Source organism: Acartia tonsa, chromosome 6 (assembly GCF_053477335.1).
Source record: "Acartia tonsa isolate MP-2025a chromosome 6, ASM5347733v1, whole genome shotgun sequence".
NCBI lineage: Eukaryota > Metazoa > Arthropoda > Copepoda > Calanoida > Acartiidae > Acartia > Acartia tonsa.
The window spans coordinates 13,243,458-13,267,842 of NC_137265.1; the positions used below are offsets into that span (position 1 = coordinate 13,243,458).

At 31.5% G+C, this 24,385-nt stretch overlaps 1 protein-coding gene across 1 annotated transcript in view; it reads left to right on the plus strand.

Annotated features, from left to right (window-relative positions):
- The first annotated feature begins 18,450 nt into the window (after nt 1-18,450).
- Nucleotides 18,451-24,385, plus strand: part of LOC145322973 (uncharacterized) — a 207,016-nt gene continuing 201,081 nt past the window's right edge. The window contains exon 1 of the mRNA XM_080165361.1: nt 18,451-18,705. The gene's annotated coding sequence lies outside the window, so the exon portion shown is untranslated. The remainder of the gene's footprint in view (nt 18,706-24,385) is intronic.

Sequence of the window (24,385 nt, forward strand, 5' to 3'; positions counted from 1 at the left end):
TAGCTCTAATAGGAACTGAGATAATTAGGGGGGGCGTTGAACGCCCCCCCCCCCCCCCCGACCGATTAAGGTGCGGCAAGGGGCCCGACTGTAAAGGTTTAATAAGAAGAATTATGGTATGCTACCGTATCTAAGTCAAGCATTCCCTTACACATGCATTTTTCTATCTCGCTATGATGATATAGTTACACAATAAACATGCAAACGAAAATTCACCAAAAAAATTCGACCATTTTTTGCAATCTTGACTTGCGGATTTTTTTTGGCCAAAAAAGATGAAATTATGTGACACTTACAACAAAAACACACACAGGATCGTAAGCGAAACATCACGGATCCTAAGGGATAAGATGTAGAACAAAAAATTGTTGGACAATCCCTATTATGACAAATTAAATTACCCCTTCAGTAGACTGGAATTGTTAGTGAACCAACCAATCAATCAATCAAGGTGTAATAAGTTTTATGTCAACCATAAGGAAAAAGGATAAGAGGATGAATAGCCACCCCTTTTTCATGGTAAAATACTACTTCCCCATCCCTAAATTTAGAAGCAGACGAAAATCAAAAACCGCCCAGGGCTTTTTGTAAGTCAATCATAAATAATAATGTGAATAAAAAGAAAAGCGATATTTAGCAAACAGCCGTGGGCGGTCAGAATCAGCTGAATGTTCATTATGAAAAAAATTTCCCCCTTTTTAGAAATAGAAGGATTCATCTTTCATGAACAAATTTTTTAAAATAAAAATAAAATTCTATGTAATTTTTAATTAAAACATTAAAACGAAAATATCTAATCTAATATTCTTGCCCTAAATATGGAAATAGTAAAAAGTAAAAAAATATTTTTTTTAATAATTTTTAATCCTCCCATTTGAAAAGTAGTGGAATAGCAATAAATTTTAGCGCGGCAACAGCGCTGAGTAGGCCTCTAGGCCCACTGCCTATTTTCGTCTTCTAGTTGCTTCGATTCCTCTCTTTTATTTTTTTCTCTATGATGTCAACGAATAAGATAGGGGAGGGGACATTAGAATGTAAATTACACTGGTAACCAAAGTTTTCTAATCACGTTACCTCATTAGTTGTGTTAAAGTTTTCGGATACCTCGTTGAATTTTGATTCGTTGGTTTCAAATTGTCAAAACTGTTGAACCAATACTTTTAATTTAACAGTTTAGTTATTTTGTTTAATTTCATTGGGGATGTGTATAAATTCATCGTCCATTGCCGTATCCCTTAAAACCCTGTGTGTTTTGCACAGAAAATCAACATGGGGTGTAGATAGGGAAAATATCTTAAAAGCGTTAACACATAATTGCAAATAAGCCATTTTTGAGCTCTAAAGGTACAAGAATGCTTTTACACATCCTACACTATAAAGTAGTAAGTTATTTTTAAGTATGCCCATTTAAATGGCTGGAATAAATATTCAATGATTTTCAGAACAGTTTTATTTTGGTCCAGGGAAGGTTTAAGGCTATTTTTGCATTAGTTATTGGTTTTCAGTGGGGGAGGGAGGGTTGATCTTTGACATTCTAAAAAAAGAAAAACCTCATTGAAGTTTCTTGCTAATATATGCCTGCTTTTTTGTTAATAACACTCTAGAAAGGTATTAAAAGGTTGTAACTTTTACTAATACCTATTGTGGACAAAAATAGAGATTTTAGAATTACTAGGGATGAAGGGGACATTGTACTGTAAATTACACTGGTACCCAAAGTTTTATAACCACGTTAGCTAATTTTTGGCTCTAAATATTTTAGTATTTGTATTGAATTTGATTGACTGGTTTAAAACTAAAAGTGTTCAAATTCTTTTAACCAATTTTTAAAATCTTAAGTTGGGGTAACTTTGTTTATCGTTATTATCGGGGATGTATTTTAATTATTCGTCCAATGTCTTATCCCTTGAGATCCCTGAAAATTTCCTAGAACCAGTAACTGTTTTTTAACAACTGCATATGTTTTATTTTTTAACAGACAACCAACCATTTAATTGCACGACCTTTACTTATTTACATATTTTTCATTTTCAGGAATCTCAAGAGATAAGACGATAAACTGATGTACATCTTCATTCTCATATAAATGACCCCTTAAATAGTAGATGTAAATATGCATTTATTTCCCTGAGGAAGTCATTTTTTTCCCTGAGGTAACATTTTTATGCTTAAATGACTCATTTCTTTAAAATATGTTTTAGTATAAAGAAATTTTCTATCGGTTTCAAACCTTTTCCATTGGATAGAGTTTCCCGACTTTGGAAAAACTGTCAGACTGATTTTAAAAATTCAATCTGTGAAAAAAGATATTCAGGTTTAAATTTTTTTTTTGAAAATATTATTTTACATGTATTGACGCCATCTTGGAAAATGAGAATTTTTTTAGTTAGAAGATTTTTTTTCTAAATTTCATTTTTAAAAATTAAATTTTTACTATGAAAAACAAATCTTTGTAATTAAATTGACCAATAATTCAAAGATTTCTCTATTTAATTTGGAAGATTTTTTTGTTTTCAATTTTAATGTTCAATAAAAAAAATGACTACCTCAGGGAAGAAAATGAAAATTAAAAACCAAAACTAAACCACACTTTAGCATAAAAATTAATTTTTGTTTAAATGAGAATGATATTCATATCCAGTTTTTTGTTTAGGAATACCCCATTTAGGATAAACGAAATTACCACTTCTGTTGATTAAAATTATCTTTTCTAGGTTGTATCAATCAATCAAGATTAAATAAAAGAAACCAATTTATTTTTGTAAAATTTTACTATTTGTTGGGATATTAACCAGAAAATTGTGTGAAATTTTACACAAAATTAGTAAAAATTTTACAGAATTTTTTTCAAATTTTACTATTTATGTGTAAAACTGTAAAAAATTTTGTTGTAAAATTTTACACAATTTCTGTAAAATTTTACAGCAAAAGCGTTCTGTAAAATTGAGTTAGGTTTTCTGTAAAATTTGTTTTTTACAGAAAATCTGTAAAATTTGTTTTTTACAGAAAATCTGTAAAATTTGTTTTTTACAGAAAATCTGTAAAATTTGTTTTTTTACAGAAAATCTGTAAAATTTGTATTTTACAGAATATCTGTTAAATTTGTTTTTTATAGAAAATCTGTAAAATTTTACTGCAACTTTACAGAAGTTTACATCATAGGCCCCTGTAAAATTTTACATGATTTTCTGTAAAATGCAGCCTTTTTCTCTGACAAATTAATGACCTGGGAGACGACGAATGAGAGATGGTTTATTTACTGTGCAATTTCCTCGCCCTGCCTGGTAAACCCAGATAAACCCATCTGTTATACATGTTTATTTTTACTCAGTGTCCCATATTTTAGAGTTCCATGTATATGATAAATCTTTTAAGATAGCAAATCCATTTTTGCAGGAAAGTAAAGTACATTCGACTGTAAAGTATTCTGGGTTTCAAAACTTCTGTAAACACGTCCTCTAAAACTTTGGGTACTTTTATTAAATCTTGATTTGTCGGTTCAATTATGTGGTGTTGAAACTATCTAGACATTATTTTTAATCTAAAGAAAGAATGATTTAGTTTGATTTCATTGGATATGTTCAAAATTTTATTGTCTTTTGACTAATCCCTTGAAATCCCTGGCATTTTTGTGTGTTTGTAATTTGGCAAAAAAACCCAGTTTTATTTTCTGTTTAGGGGGATATAAACCCAGCGGTTGGCCATCTAGTTCTACAGGGGTGGTATTTTTTTAAACTGTAGAACCTTTACCTGGAAGTTCTAACACACCTTTCTTTTCATGAGATTTATTTTCCCGTTATTGGTTTAGGATATCTTTACCTGTAAATAATCCTTTGATTGTATGGCCATTATCTGTAGGTTCTAAACATAATGTTATACTTAAAAATACTGTTGCATATGCCGCGCAATTAAATGGTAGGTTATCTGTTGGCTGTTACTTATAATGGCCACATTAAGAATCCAGTATTTAGTTATACCTATTTTGGATAGTATTAATCAGTTTTCTAAATATGTTAAATACTTTATGTTAATCAATGCTTGTTATTATCTGTAAGATCTGTTAAGCTTCGATTTTGTGGATGTTTTTATCCTTGTTTTAAGTTAAAATTATATCATCTTTTTTGTTACGGCGGCTATCAGTACATTATTTGAATAGTTACATAATCTTGAAATAGTTGTGTCTTAATATTTTAAACTAACTTTAACAAGGATGACAACATCCATAAAAGTAAACCTAAGAGAGAAGACAATCTGTCGAAAACTCGCGCTTTTCCTCTCAGTACTAATCAAGCATTGAACCCCCTCTCCCACTTATTTTTGATAAAGATTTAAAATAAGAAGTGGGTATTTTTTTTTCTGTGTATGTGTGGGGGGGGGAGCGTTACTCTACCTTTCCTTAGATAAAAAACAAATTCCTAGAAACCCTTCCACATAACTTTGAATTTTAGGAAAGGATTTATTTGCTCGACTAGGCGCTTTAAGGGAAACCACCGATTTAAAAAAAACATTTCACAATTATTTAGTTATATTAATTTGTTGTGCTTTTTTCCTTATCTTTTTAACCAGGAAAAATGCATAAAGTTGTTACAAAATTGCAGCAAAAAAAACACGTTTTCTCATAATATTTTTTACGACTTTTAAAAAATTCAATCTTTTTACTTTTGCTCACGGATGGAGGGGACAATGGAGTGTAAATTATATTGGTACCCAATGTTTAAATCTCTTATGCTTTAGCTTAAAAAACTTTGAGTACTTTTATCAAATCTTGATTGGTTGATACAAACAAGCAATACCCAAACTTTTTCACTTACAAACAAGGTTATTTTGTCTATCATAATGGGGTGTACACAAATTCATCTTCAATTGTCTTATCCCTTAAGATCCCTGATTTTTTTGAAAAAGGAAAAATGCAATTTTTAAAATGTTTAGTTATCAAATTAACGAGAATAGGTATATCCATTAGATCTTTTCATGAAAATACTCTTTTTCGAATTTTAGTCTTCTGCTAACCTAAAAAGTTACTTTAGGAGCCTAGAAATACATGTACAAAATTTCAGCTCTCTATCTCTACTGGCGACCTAGCGCCAGGCATGTAAAATATCAACAGATAACGGTAGCACGGCGGTTTTAACAATATCACAGCAATGTGCAGGTTTTAAGCTCTTCTGCATATTTCAATTTAAACACATAAGGGCAAAGATATATTATCCCAAAAATCTTTTGTCAAAGTCTACTCTACAACTAGCGCCAGTCAGTTTTCTAAAATCATGCCTTTTATACCTGTGAAAATAGAAATCACCAGCGCTAGGTGTAGAGTAGACTTTGACTAAAGATTTTTGGGATATTATATCTTTGGCCTTATGTGTTTAAATTGAATTATGCAGAACACTTAAATTCATCTTCCAAGCCACTCTCTAGGCATTTTAATTTTTTTTATGAAATAACGGTATTTCAAAACTGCCCTTTGAAAAGGCCCAAAAAATATCTTTTTTTGTCACTTTTTTCATTGCTTATAGTTACAACTTATTAAGATATTATGCTCAGTTAAAAAAAATCGGCGCCTCCAGCACCAAAACCGGCAAAAACTGGCAGTTAAACTTCTGTGCCCGAACTTGCCCCCCTCTTTGGTAAACAGTAGTTATCTCAAGAAGTAAAAGAGATATCAACACACAGAAAGAAAACTTTTTAAATAAAACTGAACTAAGTAACCATTACACATTCAATTTTGGGACTTTCCTTCTAGGGGCTTGTGGAGCAAAAGACCCACCAAAACACTAATAATATGAGTTCTGAGTTTATTTTTAAAGATATCAACCTGATTTTTTAAAAATCTTTTGTTACCATAATTGAACTCAGTAACATTTACAGATTTCAATTTGGGACTTTCCTTCTAGGGGCTTGTTTGGCAAAAGACCCCCAAAAACTAAAAATGTGAGTTCTGGACTTATTTTTAAAGATATCAACCTAATTTTTTTTAAGAAAACTTTTTTCACATAACCAAACTCAGCAACCTATACATATTTCATTTTGGGACTTCCCTTCCAGTTGCTAGTGGAGCAAAAGACCCCCCAAAACACAAAAAATATGAGTTCTGAGCTGATATTTAAAGATATCAAACTGATTTTTTAAAGAAAACTTTTTTAACATAACCAAACTTAGCAGGGGCGTCCAAGCTTTTTTTGGGGGAGGGGTAAAATTTGCTTGTGGGGGGGGGGGTAATTACCCCCCCTGAAACCTGTTGGCCGGGGCAAATTTTGTTTACCTTCCCAAAATTTACCCCCAAATTTTTAAAGAAAATTTTTAAAATAAAACTCAACTCAGTAATGATTACACATTACATTTTGGGACTTTCCTTTGAGGGGCTTGTGGGGCAAAAGACCCCCCAAAACACAAAAATATGAGTTCTTAGCTGATATTTAAAGAATTTTTTTAAAGGAAATTTTAACATAACCAAACTCAGCAGGGGCGTCCAAGCTTTTTTTGGGAGGTGGGGGCACCCCCAAATTCGTTTGGGGGGGGGGGGTAATCCCCACTTTAACCCCCATCTTGGACGTCTATGAAACTCAGTAATGTTTACAGATTTCATTTTAGGACTTTCCTTCTAGGGGCTAGACCTCCAAAACTAAAAATATGAGTTCTGAGCTTATTTGTATATAAAGATATCAACCTGATTTTTTTTTGAAAACTTTGTTAACATAACCAAACTCAGTAACATTTACAGATTTCATTTTGGGACTTTCCTTCTAGGGGCTTGTTTGGCAAAAGACCCCCAAAAACTAAAAATATAAGTTCTGGACTTATTTCTAAAGATATCAACCATTTCGGAGGGGGTATTTTAGGAGGGGTAAACATTTTGAATACCCCTCAAAATAAAAAATCTCTAACCAAAAAATACCAAATATTTAATAAAATTTAAATTACCCCCCCCCCCTAAAAAAAAAAAATTTTACCCTGGGGGCAAATTTTGTTTACTAACAGATTTCAGGGGGGGTAATTACCCACCCCCCCCCCCCCCCTCCAAGCAAATGTTTCCCCCCCCCCCAAAAAAAAAAAAAGCTTGGAGTTGGACGCCCCTGCTGGTTATGTTAAAAAAGTTTTCTTTAAAAAAATCAGTTTGATATCTTTAAATATCAGCTCAGAACTCATATTTTTTGTGTTTTGGGGGGTCTTTTGCTCCACAAGCCCCTCAAAGGAAATGAAATGTGTAATCATTACTGAGTTGAGTTTTATTTTAAAAATTTTCTTAAAAAATTTTGGGGAAATTTTGGGAAGGTAAACAAAATTTGCCCTGGCCAACAGGTTTCAGGGGGGGTAATTCCCCCCCTCTCCACAAAAAAGCTTGGACGCCCCTGCTGAGTTTGGTTATGTTAAAAAAGTTTTCTTTAAAAAAATCAGTTTGATATCTTTAAATATCAGCTCAGAACTCATATTTTTTGTGTTTGGGGGGGTCTTTTGCTCCACAAGCCCCTCAAAGGAAAGTCCCAAAATGAAAAGTTTAATCATTGCTGAGTTCTGTTTTATTAAAAAAAATTTCTTTAAAAAAATCAGGTTGATATCTTTAAAAATAGGCTCAGAACTCATATTTTTTGTGTTTTGGGGGGTCTTTTGCTCCACTAGCACCTGGAAGGAAAGTCCCAAAATGAAATATGCATAGGTTGCTGAGTTTGGTTATGTGAAAAAAGTTTTCCCAACAAAAATTAGGTTGATATCTTTAAAAATAAGTCCAGAACTCACATTTTTAGTTTTTGGGGGTCTTTTGCCAATGCAAGCTCCTAGAAGGAAAGTCCCAAAATGAAATCTGTAAATGTTACTGAGTTCAATTATGGTATCAAAAGATTTTTAAAAAATCAGGTTGATATCTTTAAAAATAAGCTCAGAACTCATATTATTAGTGTTTTGGTGGGTCTTTTGTTCCACAAGACCCTAGAAGGAAAGTCCCAAAATTGAATGTGTAATGGTTACTTAGTTCAGTTTTATTTAAAAAGTTTTCTTTCTGTGTGTTGATATCTCTTTTACTTCTTGAGATAACTACTGTTTACCAAAGAGGGGGGCAAGTAGGGGCACAGAAGTTTAACTGCCAGTTTTTGCCAGTTTTGGTGCTGGAGGCGCCGATTTTTTTTAACTGAGCATAATATCTTAATAAGTTGTAACTATAAGCAATGAAAAAAGTGACAAAAAAAGATATTTTTTGGGCCTTTTCAAAGGGCAGTTTTGAAATACCGTTATTTCATAAAAAAAATTTAAATGCCTAGAGAGTAACTTGGAAGATGAATTTAAGTGTTCTACATATTTCAATTTAAAATCATAAGGCCAAAGATATAATATCCCAAAAATCTTTTGTCAAAGTCTACTCTACACCTAGCGCTGGCGATTTCTATTTTCACAGGTATAAAAGGCATGATTTTAGAAAACTGACTGGCGCTAGGTGTAGAGTAGACTTTGACAAAAGATTTTTGGGATAATATATCTTTGCCCTTATGTGTTTAAATTGAAATATGCAGAAGAGCTTAAAACCTGCACATTGCTGTGATATTGTTAAAACCGCCGTGCTACCGTTGCCTGTTGATATTTTACATGCCTGGCGCTAGGTTGCTGAGTTTGGTTATGTGAAAAAAGTTTTCTTAAAAAAAATTAGGTTGATATCTTTAAAAATAAGTCCAGAACTCACATTTTTAGTTTTTGGGGGTCTTTTGCCAAACAAGCCCCTAGAAGGAAAGTCCCAAATTGAAATCTGTAAATGTTACTGAGTTCAATTATGGTAACAAAAGATTTTTAAAAAATCAGGTTGATATCTTTAAAAATAAACTCAGAACTCATATTATTAGTGTTTTGGTGGGTCTTTTGCTCCACAAGCCCCTAGAAGGAAAGTCCCAAAATTGAATGTGTAATGGTTACTTAGTTCAGTTTTATTTAAAAAGTTTTCTTTCTGTGTGTTGATATCTCTTTTACTTCTTGAGATAACTACTGTTTACCAAAGAGGGGGGCAAGTTCGGGCACAGAAGTTTAACTGCCAGTTTTTGCCGGTTTTGGTGCTGGAGGCGCCGATTTTTTTTAACTGAGCATAATATCTTAATAAGTTGTAACTATAAGCAATGAAAAAAGTGACAAAAAAAGATATTTTTTGGGCCTTTTCAAAGGGCAGTTTTGAAATACCGTTATTTCATAAAAAAAATTAAAATGCCTAGAGAGTGGCTTGGAAGATGAATTTAAGTGTTCTGCATAATTCAATTTAAACACATAAGGCCAAAGATATAATATCCCAAAAATCTTTAGTCAAAGTCTACTCTACACCTAGCGCTGGTGATTTCTATTTTCACAGGTATAAAAGGCATGATTTTAGAAAACTGACTGGCGCTAGTTGTAGAGTAGACTTTGACAAAAGATTTTTGGGATAATATATCTTTGCCCTTATGTGTTTAAATTGAAATATGCAGAAGAGCTTAAAACCTGCACATTGCTGTGATATTGTTAAAACCGCCGTGCTACCGTTATCTGTTGATATTTTACATGCCTGGCGCTAGGTCGCCAGTAGAGATAGAGAGCTGAAATTTTGTACATGTATTTCTAGGCTCCTAAAGTAACTTTTTAGGTTAGCAGAAGACTAAAATTCGAAAAAGAGTATTTTCATGAAAAGATCTAATATCCATATGTAGCAAAAAAAAATAAGCAACTATTTATATAATATTCAATTGTATATCATAAAAGCTTAGACTGTTAAAGGAATTTTATATTTGTAAATTTATTCCAAGAGGGTAAATCATCCTATATCCAGCTTCCCCTTCCCCCAACTAAATTTGATTATAGACAAAAATAAAAACACCCTTCCCCTAACCCATATAAAACTATTCACATGGCCCTAGAGGCTAAAGGTGCGGTTACTGTAGTGTATAAAACTCGAGATGCTGTAATAGTATATTGTATTATATTTTTTATTATTTGTAAGTTGGGGTTTCAAGTTGGCTACTGTCACCTTAAGCGTACAATATATTTTTCTTTTATGTATGAAACAATAATTCTAGGCAATTTATAGAGTTTTTGAAGATAAAAAACCTTGTTTATTTTATCCTTTTAGGCAAGGTTTTTGTTGAGTTAGAGGAAGGATTGGCTGGGAAGAATAGTGCCTAGTGTTTTTGGATAACTTCTGGTAATGAAAGTTAATTGGACGTTTTCTTAGTATAATACTTATAGGGGATAAATCAAAACATTCAGATTTAATGCTTTGGTTCCAGGGACGATCAATTGAAATCAACACGCCCCTACTGGGCATAAAAAAAACTATGTCTAGCTTCGTTTTATATCCAGCTTTCTACGAATATAAAAATGTACAATCATAATATTAAAACCAGTTTTTTTAGCCGGTGCCTTCGGCACCTCGGGGCTAAAAAAATAGTTTTAATCTCATAATTGTACATTCTATATCCGCGGAAAGCCGTTTATAATACGATGCGAGCAATAACTATTATAAGCATATCTTAAATAGCAGATAAAAGAATGCCTCGTCGCATTTTTGACAAACAGACCGACAAATATGGATATGTCTAAACTTTATAGGAATCGTCACAAAAAAAATTAACATATCGTACTACTCCTACTGGATGAACTAACTGACCAATGAATAAGGTCCATATAAGCAACCCATGTTGACAATTTTTTTAATATATCCAATCAAGTATACTGTTGTTTATTCAAATTCTTCGCTGTAGTTTTTTTTTATTATTAGAATTGTCTATTTCTACTCATTAGTTTTTACGAGGAAAACGTGTCGACTCTCTTCTATAAAGATATCTTTTTTTATGCGTGTACATTTCAGCAATTTTTATAAATAGCAAGTTTCCTTTCCCTCGCTGATTTACTCACTAAATCAACAGTTATTACTAGAAAAACGTGTTGACTCTCTTCCAGTGTTTCGGAGCTGTTTGATTTTAGTGCGGCTCCGGCTCCGACCTAAAATCAAGAAAAACTCGATATATTTTTTTCCCCATAAAAAATATTTTTTATTTTTGACTTTTGAAGGTTTTAAAAGTTAAATTTTTGATAAAAATGGACTTGAAAAACTTTAAAAGGGCATTTGCACATGACAAAACAGAGTTAGCAAATTATAATTTATAAAAAATCTCTTAATGTATCTAATCAGGAGCCAGAGCCATTTTTAAACGAAAATTACGGCTCCGGCTCCAGCTCCGAAACATTGCTCTCTTCTACAAAGTATATCTGATATATGCCTACATTTCAGCAATTAAAAAAAGCAAGTTTCATTTCTCTCACTGAGTGAGTAAAACTCGCTGTCTCAATTATGTTGACTCTATCATGTAGAGATATTTTTTATGTGCCTACATGTTCTTAAAAATAGCAAGTTTCCTGTCCCTCACTGAGAAAGTAACTCATCTGTTTTTACTAGAAGAACATCTTGACTCTAAATCTTTTTTAGCGCCTAGATTTCGTCAATTTTAATTAATCTTAAGGGTCTATTTGCTTACTGAGTTATTACAAGAAAAACGTGTTGAATCTATTCAAAAAAGTATTTTTTTTACGTGTCTATTTTTCAACCAAATGTAAAAGCATTACTTTCCCTCACTGACTGACTAGCTTATTTACTCAGAAAATGTGCATTTTTTATGATTTTTCTATTCAGCTTGTTGTATTAACAATTGTCATTAGGTATATTATAACTGAATAAAATCCCTAATAAAACATGTAATCACTTTATATAATGAAATAGCTATTACATTTAAATAAGAATATATCACAAGCTTTCTTACTGCATGCCTCATTTATTACCTAGGTAAATCACTTGAATTTCCTCTCCTCTAAAAAACATTTTTGAAAAAATATCTTAAATAGTACATTTTAGCTTCAACGTAGAAACACCTATCGAAATTATACAATCGCCTAAGCCTATGGACAGGAACTATTTTTCCTCAGTATAGCTTCAGAACCGATTATTATCCGATCGCTGGATTAGAACTGGTTCTAGGCAATACTGAAAAATCATGTTTAGCATCGTATTACAGAAGTTTTTCCGAACATTAAAATAAAAATTATAAGACTAATATTAAAGGTTTCAATCATATTTTTTTTATTTTAATGTCCGCGGAAAGCTGTCTTTAATATGATTCGATTGATTATTCCAAAATATAATTATAATAGTATATATTGGTAGTATTAATAAGTACTTATCATATAATGGAGAAATGAGTTAGAAATGTACAAAATCATTGCATGCTTTATATTCTCTGTCACTCTCACTATCTATGATAACCGCGGGATTGGAGGGGAGGGGGACGTAATTGGGGGGGGGGGGGGGGGGCTGCATGGCAATTCTAAAAATAAGCAATTCTTTAGTCCAATTTAAAAAAATAAGTAAAAATACTTATTCTTTCAAAGATAGAGTGATATTTCAAAGACGAAGCCCAAAATACATAACTTTTGCACCACGTCGTCTTCCTGCGAAGTCATATTCTCCATCACTATTTTAGGAATTTTCTTTCCCACTTCTCCTCTCATTTCCCTCATTCTATGACGTCACAGGAAGACGACGTGGTGCAAAAGTAATATATTTTGGGCTTCGTCTATTTCAAATAACGAAAAATCTTATGTTCTTTATTGATTACAATGTCAGTAATGTACAACATATTATTATGGATCTTTAGAGATAAGACTATGGACGATAAATATTAAATTGTTATAAATCTAAATCTCCATTGGTTGATTAATACATGTAGATCCAAGTTATTATTTGACGAGTTTGGATCGTATGAACCAATCAAAGTCTTAATCAAAGTACCCATGTTTTTAGCCAACGAATGTGAAAACTTTGAGTACCAAGTGCAATCCCTCCATGCAAACTATAATATTAAAAATATTATCAAGTTATTGTTTTTTTTTTTATTGCTGCTCTACTTACTTTTAAATTATCCTTGCTATTTTATGTATGTATTATTCTTTCTACACGTGTTTACAGAAAGAACAAGGATGACAACATCCATAATTAGCGAAGCACAAAAAGCATGGATTGACAACAAACCCATTGTAGAATGCCAGAGAGGGAGGGGACTTTGGACTGTAAATTACACTGGTACCCGAAGTATTTTAATCGTTGTATCTTATTCGTTCGCTTAGAACTTATTTTAGACAATGGAAATTTGTCGTATTCTGCAAATGTCCTTTAAGATCTCGCTAACCGCTGGACCATTTTGGTTTTCAAGGAATATACCTACTAGTCATAGCAATTTCAAATACATTATCTTTATGAAAAACAGCGATGTATTTTTATGCTTATAGTTAAAGTTACCTAGGTGCAATACTTGTTAGTTTAATTCCAACTAGCGGCTACGCCCCTAGAGGCCTCTAGTGGCACTTTAGATGTTTTTGTTTGTTAAAGTCTCTACGTTACTTCTTTCTCTTTATGTTACGTTGAAGTCTCCCATGCATTTTTAAAATTTTCTTTTTTTTGTCGTTTCTCTTGGGAGGGTGGTTGTACCCTCCCACAAAATAGTTAAAAACCTTCCCAGAACCCATGAGAATCTACCCTGTTAAGGAGAACCCGATCGGTTCAGCGGTTAGCGAGATTCTTCGGTACAGACACAGAGACAAACAAACATCCTGTTACTTTAGTATGAGGATATAATTTTTACAGTATATCTGTCTGTGTGTAATGGAAAATCTCCCTAATCGCTGTACTGATATGATTCTCCTTTACATTAAAACATAGCTTCTCATAGGTCATAGAAAGGTTTACAACTATTCCTGACGGTACCACCACCCTCCCAAGAGAAATCGCCAAAAAAAATTCCCGCTAGGAAGTTAAGGTAGGGGGCGTCGACTTCCCCTTTCCCCTTCCACCTCAAGGGCTCCTAGAGGCATTATTTAGTTGTCTGGATTATACATCTATACTCATACATTGATTATTAGCAATGACTAAACTTTTAATTATAGTGTTGTTTCTAAACCAATAATTAAAAGGGATAATTTTGTTAATCATATTTGGAAGTAAAGATAAATTTATCGTTCATTGGCTTATCTCTTAAGATTCTTGGCTTGCATTAATATAAGTATATAGTTACTAGCCCCACCTCTCATATCAGATAACATTATATTATCAATGTAGGCGAATATAACTTTTACTTTTACTAAAAACTAATTTTTTGAAGTTTTCCAGATAAATATATATCTAGGGAAATTTACTCATATGGTAATTGCAGGCAGCCTGGCAGGGCATTGTCTTTCTCGTATTCATTCGAATCCGGTGGATAGGAACCGGTTCTTATCCATACGAAAAAACTATGTCTATCATCGAATTATATCCAGCTTTCTACGAATATAAAAATTTACAATCATAAGATTAAAAACAGTTTTTTTGCCGAAAAAACTGGTTTTAATCTCATAATTGTACATTCTATATCCGCGGAAAGCCGTTTATAATACGATGCGAGAAATAACTATTAAAGACTTATAATTTTACTGAAAATTTCATAATTTCGTTATCTTATTCGTTGGCTTAAAACTTTGGAGTACTTTTAATGGTTCCAAACATTTAATACAATAATATAAATCTACATAAGGGGTAATTTTGTTTATTATTATCGGGAACATATATCAATTTATCGTCCATTGTCTTTTCCCTGAGTTAGTAGACAGTTTGAATAGATAAATAAGGCCGAGGGATAAGACAATGGATTAATATTCATCACCGATCATGATAGACAAAATTACCCCATATGTAGATTAAAACACTTGGTTGAAGTCACTGCTAATTAAAAGCAATCAAATAAGATTTAATAAAAATATCCAAAGCAACTATGCCCTAACTTTGGGTACCAGTATAAATTACAGTTAAATTTCTCTACCACCCTGGGAAAAGATTATTATACATGTAGTATATTGCATTTTTTCAAATAAATTCTTGTAGGGATTAGATGATATTTTGGGGGATTTTAAAAAGCATAGCTTTTTAAGTTTCTTAATAAGGGTCTATACGTCTGTAAATTACAGATAGCTCTTTCGTTAATTTGTGCATGAAAGAACTGTCCTATCGATTTGAAACTTTTGTTAATGTCAATGATTCCTGTATAGCCTGACTATTCCTTATTTAATTGAAGATTGACTGAACTTGTATTTTTTATAGTTGTTATTTTTGCCGCTAGGAGTCTCATTTCAAAAAATTAATATTAAAACTGACACAAAATGTGAATAAGTTATCTTATTTTAGAATCTTTATGATATTCATATTTATTAATTTTCAATATTTCTATTTTTTTTATAAGATAAATCACCAACAGTAGTGGGGGAAATTGTTATAAATGTCTTAGTACGATTAATTTCTAGAAGTTTGCATACGCGGAATTTCCTTTATTATTATTATTACCATTATGTTTCATTTTATGTCAGCGCTGGTGTCGTGTGATAACCTAGCGTTATACTATTTTATGAATTATGTACGTGGAATAACAACGTCATGTGAAAGATACTCCTCGACTTAGCTGACTAATTAGTAACGCATATACTGGTCAGAGGTGAATTCTTAAAAAAAATTTGCCCCACTAATCGCCAAAATCCACCAAAATAACATTAAAAATCTACAAAAATTAAACAAAATTATAGAAGGGTTATTGACATAAGATTTTATTTAATTTTTGTAGATTTTTTATGTTATTTTGGTGGATTTTTTAATGATAACAATTTTGCCCCACTAAGCGATTAGTGGGGTAAATTTTTTTTAAGAATCCACCTCAGTTCTTTTGTTCTGCTGTCTTATTTCAAAGCCTTGCTTTTATGGATGTTGTCATCCTTGTTTGTTTGATATCCATCGGCCGTATCATGAAAAGAGATTAAAATTACTAAAATAGCAATATGAAAATGAATATATTATTACTTGGATGTTACACGTTATTTTCATGTTATATAATAAATTGAAACTCGCAGCAAACCACCCCTTTACCCCATACCATCCCCTCCTACTGGATGAAGAACTCACCAATACATGAGTTCCATGGCAGCCTTTTCAAAAGATTAGTTTTGGACCAGGTTTATGATAAATGTTCCTTGGATCGTTCAACTTAAAAAAATCAATGAACTTGCAAAGCTGTTTGCGGCCCAACGGCTGAACCTTTACTTTATGTTCGCCCAAAATATTATCAAACTAAAAAAGGCCTAAAAACTAAAAACTTCAAATAAGGTTTCGTGATTTTTTATCCAAAAGGACTTTGAAAATTTTGTTAGAATAAACTATGATTCATTGTTTCATATCTGTATTACTAGGGATTATACTTAAACATTATTAGCTTAGATATTTCTTATTTGTACCAACCAATCGAGATTTGATAAAAGTTTTCGGGCAACCAATGAAAAAATGTATTCATAAAACTTTGAGTACCATTATAATTTTATGTCCAATATCTCTTCCCTCCCTTTGTTTTTTTTTCCGGCCTTGTTTTAGATATTTTTTTTGACTATTTTGGACTGTGGATGTATTGACAGGGGAATATTATAGTTAATTTAACTTGCTAATATGAAACTCATTTGTTTTTTCAGTTCGTTCATCCAGTAGTAAGGGGATGGGGTAAATGGGGTGTATGGATAAGTATCACTTCTAAAGAGAACATGAAAATCTGGTGTAACATCCAAGTAATAATATATCCATTTTTAAACTGTCTGTCTATTTCATGTTTATTGTCATACTAGTGAAAGTAGAAAAAGATAAAAAAAAGGAAAAATATAGATAATATTGATAAAGAACTAGTAAGATACATAAACAGAAACAGGGACGTCCAAGCTTTTTATTTTGCGGGGGTAAATTGAGGGGATTCAAAGGTTGGAGGGAGGTAATCTAATATATTTTTTTTAATTTGTGGGGGTTATGGTTGTTTCTTCAAAGTTTTGTATAAAAAGTACAAAAAACTACATCTTTTATTTATTTTTAAACAGGAAAAATTATGTGCTGAAGTAGTACATCTAGATGTTTTTTTTTTAAATCTTAAAATCAGGGAGGGAGGTGACATTGGACTGTATATAATACTTGTATCCAAAGTTTTGTAAACAAGATATTGTAATTTTTAAGGTCCAAGCTTTTCCACCTAGAATTTTAATTGAAAAATTTCTTTTAATTCTATAATTGAGGATGTAAATCATTTTATTGTCCATTGTCTTATCTCTTCAGATTTTTGCTTGATAGAATAAGACGAACATATCAAGCATTTTTATACAGTAGCTTCGCTATACTTAATGTTTAAAAAACAAAAATAGTTTTTTTTTAAGAAAGGGAAAAAACTCTCAGTTTCATTTTCCTTGTATATATATTACAACAACAAGTAAGTGTCCCACCCACCCCCTAGCCACATATATTAAGCCCTGTCCCATTTTACCCCCTTGGTGATGGGGGGGAGGGGGCGATAACCCCCTTATTTATGTCCCTAAAGGGGCTTAACCCAGACGCAATCTACGCTATGTATGCGTCAAAAGTGTTTCCAAAATGACGCATTTTAAACAAAATATTTTTTTTTATATAAAATAGCTTCTTTTAAAGAATTATTGCATTTTTTTCTTTGTTGTTAACAATTACAGCATAGTATTGTACAAATTAATGCAGTAAAATTTTGACTGACAGATTAGTTAATTTATTTTAAGTATTAAAATCAACATTATCTTTTGTTATAATTACTCTGATTTATTGTTAATACCTACTAAGAAAATACATATATTTTATGAAAAGTTAGTATACATTGAAAAATCTCCTAAAAAAATTGAAAAAAATCATCTAATTATTTTGTATAAATCATTAGTATCTTTCTGAAGATTGGAAAAACATAAAACGTGAAATTAAAGATAAATAAAATCTAATTACAAAAACGTTGTTTTAAATAAATATTAAAATATTATAATGAAGCTATTGTTGCACTATTTAAGTAAACAATTTGGATTCTTAAACATCGCAAAATATTATCATTTTTCTTTAGTTTAAAAGAGGCAAAAATCAGTTTTTTGTATAAAACACCAAGTATATATTCTACTTTATCTAAAAATATAGCACACACAAATAACAACCCCCCACCACCCCCCTTACCCCCTTCCAACCCAAAAAAAAACTTCCTTTCCGTGGAAAAAAGGGTGGCTTGACAACGGGTGGTTGTTTGGGGGGGGGGGGGGATAAAAGGGTTGTAGCTGTAGCTGTTGCTTATATTTGTTTGTATATTAATTTGTTTTTTTGGTAGAAAAAATTATAAGTAATTTTTAAAAGAAAATCATTAAAATAATTTAATTTAAAAAAAACACAAAATATACAGTTGTAGATATATGTTGTTTGTTTGAGCGCTTTTTGAACGCTGTTTATCGGCGAACCAGAGCGCGACCTACGGCTTAACAGACCCCCTTAAAACCCCCCTCCATCCTTTTATCTCTATAAGCGGCGTCTAACAACCACACACACACGCAACCACTGTTGTAGATTTATAAAGCAGTTGATTTTTATCTACTCTCAACGAAAGAGTGTATTTTTGTTTTTTGATTTATTATTATTAAAAATAAAAAAGTTTGACTTATTTAAAGTGATTTTAATTTCAGTGATTAATAAAAAAAGATATTGAAAATTATAAAGTGAAATATAACTCTAAAGAAGTGAATTATTGTTAAGTGATCAATTCTTAAAATTAATAAAAAGGATTTTTAGAAGTGTTTTATTATCATAAGTGAAGTTGCTTGTTACAATTAAAGGTAAGTTTTATTTTATAAAATACTAGCAGCTACGCCCCTAGAATCTAGTGACTCTGTAATTGTATTCAAAGGGGCAAAGAAAGGCTGTAAAAATAGCTTAAAACCATCCAAAGACCTAAATCTTAAATTAAAACAACCTAAAGCAATCACAGGACCTATGTGAAACTTACCTAAAATAAAGAACCAAATTAGTTCAGTAGTTAATGAGATCTTCAGACAAAAAACTTTACAACATCATATAATAGGATAAGCTTATTTTATCATGAGTTTAAATTTCAAATAAAAAATAACTTTAACGATTTAAAAAGGCATCGTAAATAAAAATTTCAAATACTGAATGCTTTCTTATGGACAATTTTTGTAGTCTTTTAAAAAATCATTTATGCCCTTTTTAGGTCATGCATATAAGAGCCCCGTAGGGTTAGAGACTACCCTAAATTAGCAATTATTTTCACGTCGTTAAATGGTCTAATTTATTTCGGACTATGTATTAAAGTTACAATTATATAGATAAATATTATAAGCATATGTTACAAGTATAATCAAATTATTGAAAATTAATTTTGTAAGAAATAAAAAAAATAATACTTTTTTACCATAATTATTTATTCATTACATTGCATTTTTTGTCAAATAGTAATCATTGTTATGACAAAATGTATTGATTAAAAAATTTTATAGAATATCCGTGGTAGAAAATTGTCTATAATACGATACTATACAAGTTTTTTTTCATTATGGCTGAGAACCGGTTCTAGTCCAGCGAATATTAATCGGATTCGAAGCCATACTGGAAAAAAAATATCTTCCTACTTTGTTTACTTTTTCCTCCAGAATGGTATAATTGCTTTATATGGTTTTTATAACAGTTATTTTTAGTCATTTTACGATCAAAAAATGACTTTATCTAAATTTGTTAATGATAGGGAAGTTGTAAAATCTTGTAAAGAAAAAGAACAATTTTGTCCATAAATAGAACAGTAATTAAAAATCTTTAAAAAAAACTCGATACATATGTAAGACTTCGATTTGAAAGATTTTTAGTTAATTAAACTTTTGAATTGAAGTTACTAGTTCAAATCACTGAAATTATTTTCTCTGATAACACCCCATGAAAATTTAAATTGAAAAGGTTTTCACCCCCTTGGCAAAATAATGTGCATGAAACTGCATCCATAGCTTAATATTTTTTTGGGAGGGGAGGAGTGTTGTGAAACAGATAAAAAATCAATATCTTCTCTCAAAAAATTAAACTATTGCTGTAAGAGTGGTAAAATAAAGGACATTAAACTATTCTATATCAAATAATTAGACATACTTTTAACTGCGACTCTTAAAAAGGACATATGACATAAAATGTTGTTATCCCCCCGCAGTTTTAACAACTAACAACCCTGTCAAACTTATGCTTTGTTATTGTATCAAATGATACAATAGTCAAATCATTATTGAAATCCTGTTATAGATAGTATTTAAAGTGTCCGTTAGGATCTCGCTATCCACTGAGCCGATCGATTTCTCCATTTTAGGGAAGCTTTTCTGGATAGTTTTAGTTTTTTTGTCCCCTTGAAATACAGAGCGACTTGGTACTGCTCAGTCGCAAGTTATGAATAGAGGATTTCTTAGTTTTTCTGGGCGCTTGAATGGTTGGAAAAATAAACGCCAAAAAATGCATATTTGTGCCATTTGAAGAGTCAGAAATTTGAAAATGAAAAAAAAATACACTTTTCAACAACTAAAAAGAGAGGCAAAAAACCTTAGGGGACTATAGGAATAATAAGTCCATTGTCTTATACATGATAAAAACCATGAATTTGAAAAAATTGAGTCAACAATAAACGGTTAAGCTTAACAGGGGATCGTATTGTCGCCTTACTTATCTCCGGAGTTGTTTAATTAAATTCAATTAAATTGTTCTTTACGTGTTTTAGAATTAATGGTTTTTAGCGGGAACACGGATTTGACAATGTTTATTAATTCTTATTTTATAAAATAGTAAGATTTCTATGTTTGTATGTTAAGATCTCGGTAACCACTGAGCTTGTTGACTTCTTCATTTTCAGGAAAGGTTCACTTAGCTCCAACCACGGATGATTTTTGAACTTTCTAAAACCATCCGGAATCTAACTTTAATATGGTCAACAAAAAAAACTGGAAACAAAATTGATTTCTTCTAGTGTCATGTATGTCCCTGATTTCCTAGATTTTTTTTACGATTTGTTGATCTTTTAAGTTTAAACTTAAATATCATTGTTAGGTCAGGAATAGTGGATAAGTAGCGGATATTTAACAAAAATTAAAAAAAAAACTTCTAAGAAGATGATTAAAGTCCCTCAACAGATTATGACGTCATACGATAGAATAGCCAATGAGAGGTCAGTATACACTGTAATTGACCAATAGTAAAACTTATGCTGGCCTCTCATTGGTTATTTTGTCGTATGACGTCATAATCTGTTGAGGAACTCTAATCATCTTCAACTTGTAATAATTGTAAAAAATAAATATTTGAATATTGCATCTGACTTTCATGTACTCTGATAAAGTGATGCTCGCAGCTGGCTTAGATAACGCCCCACCCCTCCCCTCCTATTTGACCAACTGAGGTCCATATTAGCAACCTAAATTGCGACAAACTTTGCCCTGTCAACATATCCACGTATTCTTACTATAGCTTTCCTAAAATAAAACGAAGTAAAACCAACCTAAAAATTGCTTTACTCTTATTTACGCAAGCTTTTGTTTTTTTAGAAGGAATGGCAGTAAAATAGCATAGAACCAAACCAAGGCTAAATTTTAGAAATAAATCTATTTCGGGAGCTATAAGTTAAAATCAATCTTTAACTTGTCTTTCATCCAATAACCATAAGCCACTATAGGAAAATTATTCTTAATTTATTATCCATCCCCCTATCCCTGTTTACGTAGTATTAGATGATTTTCTAAGTTTATAGAATCCATCAATTTACCGTAAACTCAAATTATTTTCGCACATTTTTTGCAAACATTTTACAAAACTGCAGATTTTTGTATTTTTGAAATAGTACACTTTTAACAAATGTATTAATTTTCAGTTGTATCTAAACGGCTAAAGTTCAACACACTTCAAAGTTTAAGGAAAGGTGTATAATGGTCCTTTATAAGGTTTAGGCTATATTTGGACTGGTTATTCCTTATAAGATTATTTAGCTTTTCCATGAGTCAAACGTAACATTCTAATTTGATTTGAAATTTTTCTTGCAATACTCTTTAATTAACAGGATCGCTAACCACTGATAACCACCGATATGGTTCTCCTTTACAAAGAAGATTCTTAGCGGTACAGGGAAGGTTTATAACTATTTTTGGGGAGGTTAACCACAACCTCCAAAAAAAAAGTTAAAGCCGCTAGTATTCAAATGAAATTTAAAGATACTTTTCTATATAAATATAAAGTTTTAAATAGAAAAATGTTTGCAGTATTTTTAGAAATCCTTTTTTGCTGTTATAGGCGGAGTTAATGTACAATTCAATTTGTTTTACTTCTTTTTATCACACTTTTTACACAAGCAGGGTTGCTCTATAATTAGGGTTTGTACGTCAGTATGTCCGCAGGCAATTATACCAGACAGCTATAGTTATATTACTGTATTCTAATATGCTAGAATTTTCTTAATATCAAATTTGTTTGACAGGGAGGGAGTAGTCATTGGACTGTAAATTATACTGATATCAAAAGTCTCAAAGTACGTTCTCTTATTCGTTGGATTAAAAACTTTGAGTACCCGAATTGTTCAAACCTTTCAACCATTAATTTTAATCTACAAGGGTACTTTTATATGATTTTTGGATATATAACAATTTATAGTCTTTTCCCTTATGATCCCTGATAATTAAGGTCTGTTTGTCAGTATGTTCTTACTATAGAGACCTTAAAGCATGGAATACATTTGTTAGGATTTAAAAATATCCAAAAATAAATATCCTAGCATCTCTGTAAAAAAGTTAAAAAATTTAGGTTTGTATCCTCCATTTATGCAATTTTGCAACATATCTACATGTATTTTTGTTCAAATTTATAAATTTCTATTTTGCTTATTAAGTTCTGATGCTACACAAGTGTTAATGTTCGGTTTTCATATCGTCTTAATGAAGAGCTTCGCTGTTATGGTTATAGTCATATTTGTAATTTAAAGAACATCGCTTTTTTCAAAGTAACAATGTTTTTGTAAAACATTTGACAAAAAGATAAATAGTTTAAAGTTTGAATTTCAAATTTTGTGAATTTCTGTTTTTATATACGGTGAGAAATGTTGTTATTTTTGGGAGGGGACATACCTTAGGCCTGTAATTTGCAATGGTACCCAAAGTTTTATAACTGGAGACGTTAGATTTTGAACTTTTTCAACCAATAATCTCAATCTTCAGAATGAGCAATTTATTTATCATCATTGGGGGTGTACATCAGTTTGTCGATCATTGCCTTATACTTTAAGATCGCAATTGTAAGCATTGCTATATTTATTAATCCTTAAAATTATTTTTTTAAATTCTATCAACTAAAGTGCTAGAGGCAAATCTTCTCACCAATTTTACCCCCTCGGTTTCTTTTAACCCGCGACTAAGGGACAAGGAAGGGAGTGGATATTGGGCTGTTTATTACACTAGTTCCAAAAGTTTTAAAATAACATTTTCTTGTTCGTTTGCTTAACAATGTTGGGGACTGTAATTGAATTTTGATTGGTTAGTTCATTAAGTTGTTATCTACATTAGGGGTAATTTTGTGTAGTATCGTTTGAGATGTACATCAATTTATCCGCCATTGTCTTATCCCTCTAGATCCCATGGTCTTAAGGGATAAGACTTTCCGTGGACAACTATCAGACACCATAACATGTTAAAGGGAACACTGGGTAAAATGATTCAATTTGTATGCAGTAGGAATTTTGAGGGATACGTAACAATTTTACACAATTTCCTCTTACAAGACAAGTTGACTAAAATGCCCCCCCCCCCACACACACAAAAAAATATATATTCTTTTATATTGGATTTTTATGCTCTTTAGAGAACTCAACAACGGCTAAACATTTTTATCTACAAAGGTTAGTTAAGGAATATTTTGATATAGGCAGGTTTAAGGCCATTTTCTTATATTGGGCATGACAACAACATTTTTCCTAAAACATGTACCTCAACTACGATATTTCAAACTGCAAAAGTTGAGGGGTGGGGGACAAAATTAACCAACTCAACGTAACTAGGAAACTGTCCAATTATCTACCGTCAATTTCAATGCTACTACCAGAATAAATTTTATGTAAAATGAATAACATTTTTATGGCGCGAAGCTAATCTGTAATTTAATCTGTTAGTATGTCTGTCTGTAGGTTGTTCCGTTCATCAATGTCAAAACTGGCGGTAGCATATGCAACCCCAATTAATATGAACAAAATTACCCCTTCTGTGAATTGAAGTTTTTAGTTGTAAAAACAAGCAAACTAGAGAAGGTATTAATAAAACTTTGGGTACTTGTATAATTTACAGTTCAATGACCTCTTCTTTCCTTACTAGAAAATACAACTAATACTAACATTGTGTCGCAGCCTTTGAATGCATTTAATCCTTGGTTTTTTGGGTAGTAAGCATAAATAATAAATAAGGAGATTTTTAATATAATCTTACATTTTACAAGCAAACC